The following is an 8408-nucleotide window of genomic DNA, read 5'->3' as shown; positions in this document are numbered from 1 at the left end:
TTATGTATACTTTCTACATTGTGCATAATTGCATAGAATTTAGGATGAAAACGTTCTAGCACATGGGAATATCTTTATATCTATCTATTTATCTATCTATCCATATATATATATATATATATATATATATATATATATATATAGAGAGAGAGAGAGAGAGAGAGAGAGAGAGAGATAGAGATAGAGAGATAGATAGATAGATAAAAGTAAATTTATATATATATATATATATATATATATATATATATATATATATAGTGTGTGTGCAAAAAGTTTCTACCTCTCTGGATATTTGGCCTACAGAGTTGAAACTTGATATATACGGTATTTGGACCCATAGCACACTTTCAATTTTTTTTTTTTAATAGCTGCTAAGGAGTCAAAATTGAAAAAACAAATGAACATTGACCTTGGCCCGGCATAAGTCGACTATACCCGCTTTTTGTGCTAATTAAAAATTATAGGTTAAGCAACTTAATTTTTTTGCACTTTTTGCATACGTATAAATTAAGGTCAGGAGCTAATGGATAAAGCTGGAGAGTTATATGCTTTAGGTTCGATTCTATTTGATGGCAACCAAGTCATTGCTTTTTAAATTTTTGAAATCATTACTTTATATTTGGTACAATATAGTATTCAGTAGAGAATTGACTTTATAATAATAAATACAAAATCTGCATAAATTAAAATATAATATTTAAGTGTATTTTATGACCAGGCAATGCACGGCGACCTGCTAGTATATATATAAAAGTTACCTTGTTGGTGTGTGTGTGTGCAAAAAATCTCTACCAAACTCCTCTCTGAATATTTGGTCAACAGAGTTGAAATTTGATCTATAGAGTATTTGTACCTGTAGCACACTTTCGAATTTGTGTTTAAAATTGAGTAAAAACATTGACATTGGCAGGGTAAGGCGAATAAAACATTACTTCGCTGTTACTTTTGCTCATGCGCAAAATCAAGCATTCATAGTTCGTTCAAAATCGTTTAATTTTTAACCTTTCGTATCCAGCTGCTGATAGTGTTTCCCGGGTGTTTGGAAGTGTGTGTTGAGCGAAAAAAAAAAAAAAAAATTGGTAGTAGGTAGGTAGGCTCCAACACGTTAATGTGGAGAGAAGTGTTAAAAAAAATGGTAATAGCGTGGGGAGAGAATAAAAACAACAGTAGGCAGCCAGGGTGAAAAGAGGTATTAAAAAAAAAGTGGTAGTAGGCAGGCAGGCTCAAACCCGTGACGTGAAGGCGGAAAAAGAAAGTAAAAGAAAATCTGACGGCTTAGCCGATGTCTCCATGATGCAACTTCAAGACAAAAAGCGTTGAAATTAACCATAGTCAATCAAATGGCGACGATGGCTTGCTAAAATCTTGGCGAAAAAAATCGACCCCTCGTTGTACAAAACTGCCGAGTTTAGGGTGAAGAAATTAATGTTTTGGGCCACTTTTTCGATATTTGTCATCCGAGATGTAGATCTTCACAATAATATTGATCTTGTCAGGATCCGTCGCCTCTGTTGAAAGTTTATTCGAGATATACAAACATACATACGTACATACATTTAAACAGACTGGTAAAATATATATTATAGACTAGCCTGGGTGGCCCATGTTCCACGGGTGTTTGGAGGTGTGTGTTGAGCAAAAAAAAAAAGTGATAGTAGGCAGACAGGCAGGCTCGAACTCGTACCGCAAAGGAGGAAAAGAACGTGAAAAAAACAAACAAAAACGTGATGTCTTTGCTGCTGCACCCATCACCAAACCGGAAGTGGCAAAGGTTTAACTTAACGCTAATCAATCGAAAAGAGGGGATGATTTCCAAAAATATCGGCGAAAAAAGCGATCCATCCCTGTAGAAAAGTGCCCAGTTGAGGGTGAAGGAATGAATAGTTTTGACCAATTTTTCGATATTTGTCATCCAAAGGATCGAGCTTCAAAATGATATCGATCTTGTGAAAATTCGTCGCCTCTGTCAAAAGTTTTAGGTAGACATACATACATACATACATACATACACATACACACACACACATACATACATTTAAACAGACAGATGAGATTTATATTATAGATTATATATATGTATGCAACTCCTGCAGTAGCACTGGCTACAACCATATTGGCTTGCCTTTCTGTCAGACTTTGTCTGCAATGCTGAAAGAGGGTCACTAGTAACTGAGTAAATCTAGGACTCCTTATCACCCACCAAGGTTTGCATCTGGAGAGGCATGTCCAGCTTGGACTTTATAACCACAGTAGACGCTGCACTGCACCAGACTAGGTGCAGAATGCCATTGACTCATTAGACAGAAGGTTGCCATCATTTATACGTATTTTATGACCAGGCAACGCCAGATAACCTAAAGAGAGAGAGAGAGAGAGAGAGAGAGAGAGAGAGAGAGAGAGAAAGAGAGAAAGATAGAAAATGGTCTAATAATTATACAGCAGGCGGAATCTGTTTCTGCCCATTAACATATGCTTCAGACAAACCTCCCTTGCTGATAAAAGATGGCATTTCAGCAAACGATACCCAGATTATTTCTGCATAATGTTATTCTGACAGGTAGACGCACAGTAAAATAGGATCATACAGAAACCCATTTTTTTCTTTCTTTTTTTTTATTGATGCATTTAACTATATGCATGTGCAGTGACATCTCCACGAACATATGACCTTTTCATGATTATATACAGCGGCTGTACAAAATAGTGAAAACACGTTGTGAATTTTACATAATTTTTAAAACGCCTATGAAAATTGAACAAGATATTATCAAAATATTGGTTTCACTTTTTTATTTATAGTTCTTGTCCTGAATTATATATTTTTTTAATTTCAGATCGTACATATTAGTAAGAATAAGTAAAATGACATATCTATCAAATTTCCAAAGAGGGCATGTGGCAGGTGCTACTCCAACGGAAGTGGCTGACATGGCGGCTGTATTGAAAAAAATTATATTGGCTTTATGACCCAAAATGCACCAAATATTGATGTTATTTTTTTTTTTTTTTTTTTTTACTTTCCCTGTGCAAAACTCAATCATGTTCTGCAAATTCAAAAACAAAAAATAAGAATTTTTTCTTTCTACAAAACAATCAAACCAAACACCATGAATAAATATTTGAAGATATTAAGAAGTTGAAGAATAAAAACGTTAAATTGCGTGCTTCAACGTTACATAACTCAAAAAATGGTTGCCATGCTGCTAAACAAAGCGAAGCTGTCTAAAAGAAATTGTAGAGACCTTGTAGGGATTGTAAAGTAAATTACAGCAGAATTTTAAAATCATATGTATTCTTTTTTTTTTTTTTTACAAGGGAATCACCACTTATCAAGGCCCAGAGGCCACTCGAGGATAAGGGTCAAAGAGTGTACATTGGTCAAAAGGACTATATAGTAATCGTTAGAAGTGTAAATTTGGTAAATAAGGGAACGACTCATCAAGAACTTGTTTACGTTGGACTTGAAGACGGCCGTGGTGTAGTCAGCCGGAAAGCAGGTAAAGGGTAGAGAGTTCCACTGGTGTGTAGTTCTAAGAAAGAACCTAAACGTACATTCCATGAACAAACTTTGTTCATGGAATGTACGTTTAGGTTTAGGCACAGATAAAGAGAGGAGGGGGGGGAATTATTGATAGTGGTTTTAGCCAGACGAATGTTTCTCGTGAATGTTTAGTGAGGAGAGACCATAGATTGGAGATTTCAACAAAACTGCTTATCAACAGCTTCACAAGGCTTTATTCCATGAAAGGGCTGTAATCAGAAAACCAATTCTTCCGATTATTCTTCATTATTTTGTCCAACCCTCGTAAGAAGATTAAATGAGGAACTCTATGGTCTGTTCAGAGATTGAAATCACATCCTTCAAATTATAAGACACTAGCAGGCCACTCGACGTTACCTGGTCGTTAAATAAGATGTTTTAATTGATGCAGATTTCGTATTTATTATTATACAGCTAATTCTCTATTGATTATTATCTTGTACTCAATATATAGTATAAATCTCAAAAGTGAAAAAAAGAAAAATATATGAGTTAGGTGCCATTATCTAGAATCGAAACCAAAATATTTAATGCTAAAGCTTTCATTCATTACTGTTTGAGCTAACAACAGTTGGATAAAAAACTTTAAAAATTAACCAACTTTAACATATAAATATATATTTGCGCATACATAGAAGTAACACGTTTAGTCTACTTATACCTGCCAAATTCCAATTTTTTTTTTCAATTTTGACCCCTTAGCAGCTATCTTTACCGGCTAAAAGCTAAATCGAATTTGCTCCACAGCTCCAAATAGAGTCTATTAAAAAGTCCGTTTTAATAATTGTTAAGAAGAAAAAGTAGGCTTTTAATATCAATGTCAGAGCGCAAAAAAAACTTAACCTTATAGTTTTATATATATATATATATATATATGGCTACTTCATTTAACCATGTAAATTAATATACGAAAGTATAGATTTATGCGTAAACTTTAAGTATTTACTTCAACAGTGCTCAATACGTAGGTAGATGACGATTAAGATACACAGAATATTCCACGTTTCATCCATGCTAGGATTCATCAGGCTTATGTGGGGATTTTTTGGTTGTCTCGCGTTTTTATTGAGTTTTTTAGTTAGCTCTCTAATATATATATAATAAATTGTGCTTTTGCTAGAACCGTTTCATCCTAAATGTTACACAATTATGTACGATATAGAAAATATGCCTAAACAGAACTGGATGTAATAATTAAATAAAACCACTCATCCAATAAGAAAATATCAAAAATGAATAATTAATTAATTAAAGTTGGTTTTTTCAAATAATATGCAAATTAGATAACCTTTATTTAGTCTCTTGCATATCAAGGACTATGTATATTAAGAAGTTCGTTTTAACAATTTTTAAATAGAAAAAGTAGGTTTTTGATACCAATGTCAGAGCGAGAAAAACACTCAACCTTATAGATAGATACAAAGAATACATATACAAGCAAACATTGTTAAATACAACAGAATTTTCCTGTATGATTATACCATTTTTATGTGATATATATTTGAGGCAACAGGGTATGTCACAGGGGTAGATTATCAAAAAAAAACTGTACCATTTAGAGGGATGCTACAGAAACCGTACTATACCCGCCCCCTCCAAGAAAGAAAGAAAACATTAAAATTTTAAACTAATACTATATTTATTGCTTATACCCATCTTGGGACAGGTATTCTACTAATATGTCTATATATTTGTTTGTATAGGATTCTCTTTTAAATTAATTAACCGATCATTATGAATTTTGGAATACAACTGCAAGGCATAAAGGTGAGTAATGTGGGCTATATATAGTTTGATTTAGTCTTATGCAAAAGGAGCAAAGAGGAGGTAGAAGCCTTTTATGAAAATTATATTTCCGATTCTGCAAAATTTTAGTTTCTTTGCACTATTGTAAAGACATTTTAGTGTGTATAACATGGACACACACACAATCTCATATTTAAAAATTCAAATATTTCCGATTTAGATTAAATTTTATCCATTTAAATCTCTTTGCAACATAGCGTGGACGACTATATGCAAATACTGAGCCGTGAGCGAAATGACATCACACTAAGGAAAAAGAAGACTATAAAAAGAAGTGAGAGCATGTTCGAGAAGACGATCACGTTAGAGATGTGGGTGACGTCACAGCCGTAACGAGAAGTCATGCATGGCATGAGAATCTATATATTAATACGATAGCATGTCAGTTATTTTCTGTGTCACGCTTACATCTGGCTCGTTTAATTGTTATGTATTTCCATTTCTTGTCATAAATAATTTTACCAAGAATCTTTCGTAAATTTTGGTTTCAGTTTCCATTATAGCTGATGGCACTTAAGTCATCTATTTTTTTATAAATAATTTTATCAAGAATTATTCATAAGTTTTGGTTTTGGTTTCGACTATGGCTGAAGGAACTCAAGTTTTATATATATACTAGCAAAGATACCCGTGCTTCGCACGGAGCTTTGTTGCGCACTCGGGTACCAAAATCTGTGGGCACCTTTCCAGTAAGTTGATGTTGTAAGAGCAACGATTGCATAAGGTGATTAACATTTTAACTACCTCTTGTAGTGACTGAAATTCAATCAGGAACTTCACAAAACATTTTCATCAAAAAGGAAGGTTACTTGATGTTACATAGTAAATTTTTCATTGAAGTCATTTTCAACTCTTGCTTAAATTTTATCTTGCACATTCAATACTAAAAACTTACCACAATCAGATCATGTCAGTTTTTCCTCATATCCATTTCTCGAACTTTTCACTAAAGAGCCTCAGGGTAAACTACATTTCTGCTGCTTTGATTTGGAGCCAGAATGTAGAGTTTTTCTGAACTTCCTGTCCGGCTGATGGAGACGTAGAACATACCGTGACTGAAGCAGTCTGATGTCAAGTCTACGCCAATGGTGTTAAATGTCTGACCTTGACTTTTGTTTATGCTCATTGCAAAACACACCTTCACAGGAAATTGGAGTCTCCGGAATTTAAATGGAAGTACTGAGTCCGATGGAACTAAGGGGATCCTTGGCAGTAGAACGGTTTCGCCTTTGTAGGGACCACAGGAAATGGTGGCCTCACGTACATTGGTGTGCAATCTGGTGATAACACATCTGGTTCCATTTGTTATTTTTGGCGGTTCCAAGGATCGAAGAATCATGATTGGCGATCCAATTTTGAGATTTAAAATGTGTGGAGGCATTCCAGATATCTCCAAAGAGTTTAAAAACTCCACAGGGTAGTGAACAGCTTCATATTCATTAGTAGCTGAATCAACTGACTTGTATTGCTTTGTGTCTCCTGGAAATTCATCCATTATTGAATTGTTCAAATGATTCACATTGCTGTTTAATGGCGAAATAATAGCCCACTCAGCAAGCCAATCCGGTGATTTTCCATTGTTTTGCAGGTCTGGGTACACTTTGTCTTTCAGTTGCTTCTGATTACCGACACATTTACCAAGCGCAGTTAGAATCTTAATTGTGTCAGGTGAAGAAGTGATAGGAAACTGACCATTACCGATTTGGAGAAGCAATTTTGAGAAGTCTGCTGCAGCTGTGTTATCAGAGATATAGGCTCTCATATTAGTAGTCATTCTCTTCACTATAACGTGCCTCCAGAGATAGGATTGTTTCAAACTTGCATTGACAATGTTAGCCCTTCTGCCATTTTTAACCACTGGGAGGATTTGACGGAAATCACCGCAAAATAAGGTTGGAATGCCACCCATGGGATTCTTGTTTCCTGTGATATCTTGCAGTGTTCGGTCAATTGCTTCATAAGCACTCTTGTGCGTCATTGGGGCTTCGTCTACAACGATTGCAGAGGTGTCTCTAATTACATTTGCCAAGGCTGAGTTACCAGTAATTTTGCAAACTGGCTGATCCATTCGATGAGTATCCAAGGGTACTTTAAAAGTGCTGTGAAGAGTGCGGCCACCTTGTAGTAGAGTAGCAGCAATGCCACTGAATGCTGTTGCAAGCACAATCTTTCTCATGGATCTAATCTTTGCAAGGATCAAATTGATTACAAAAGTCTTGCCCGTACCACCTGGAGCATCAAGAAACATCATGTTTTTGTTCATTTCACCTTGTGCTTCCAACATTGCTATGAATGAATTGTAAACTTCTCTTTGAGAATCGGTCAGTTTTTCTTGCATATTTTCTGCTTGTAGGGAAGTTCTTCAAGATTATAAGTAACTTCACGTTGATACTCTCTCGCGAGTCTTTCATCTCTCCCTTGCATTGGTGCAGGTAATCCATAGCTTGCCAATGGTTGACCGCACATAAGAACTTTTTCTTCAATTAGACAAAGAGTTTTATTGTAGATGTCCTCATTAAAATCTGCTTCTGGATTGTTAACTTCTTGCCTGTATCTGTGAAGAATGTCTTCAGATATTACATCACGAAAAGCCATCCAGATCTCAAGAGGATTTCTTGGCTCACAGGCTGTTAAAATTATCACAAATAGACTTCGCAAATTTGAAGGTGATTGAGTGGCACTTGCCTCTCCTACTGATTGATGCAAGTGATGGTCATTTTCTAGAAGGCCTCGAACAAGGCACGCTGCTCTGTATGTTTCAAACACCTGCCCATTGTATGCTCGCAAATTTTGAAATGAAGTTGGACCAGCAACCTCATTGAGCAACAGGCGTAAGAAATAACACTCCCCTTCTTTTGGACTAATCGTGTAGATTCTCCCAATGCATGGTGCCTTCCATACATCATCATTTTCAGTACCTTCAACTTGTACCCCACGCATTCTTCTCATCCATTTCTTTGTCGATTTGTTCCAAGTGTAAAACTCAAGGACTTCTACGTATTTGAGACCCCTTGCAAAATCATCCTCATGGCAGAGTTGAAAAAATGCTGTCAAAGTTGTG

Source organism: Euprymna scolopes, chromosome 10 (genome assembly GCF_053919585.1).
Source record: "Euprymna scolopes isolate OS-2025 chromosome 10, ASM5391958v1, whole genome shotgun sequence".
NCBI lineage: Eukaryota > Metazoa > Mollusca > Cephalopoda > Sepiida > Sepiolidae > Euprymna > Euprymna scolopes.
The sequence above is the reverse complement of the archived record's forward strand: the minus strand, read 5'-3'. Positions refer to the sequence as shown.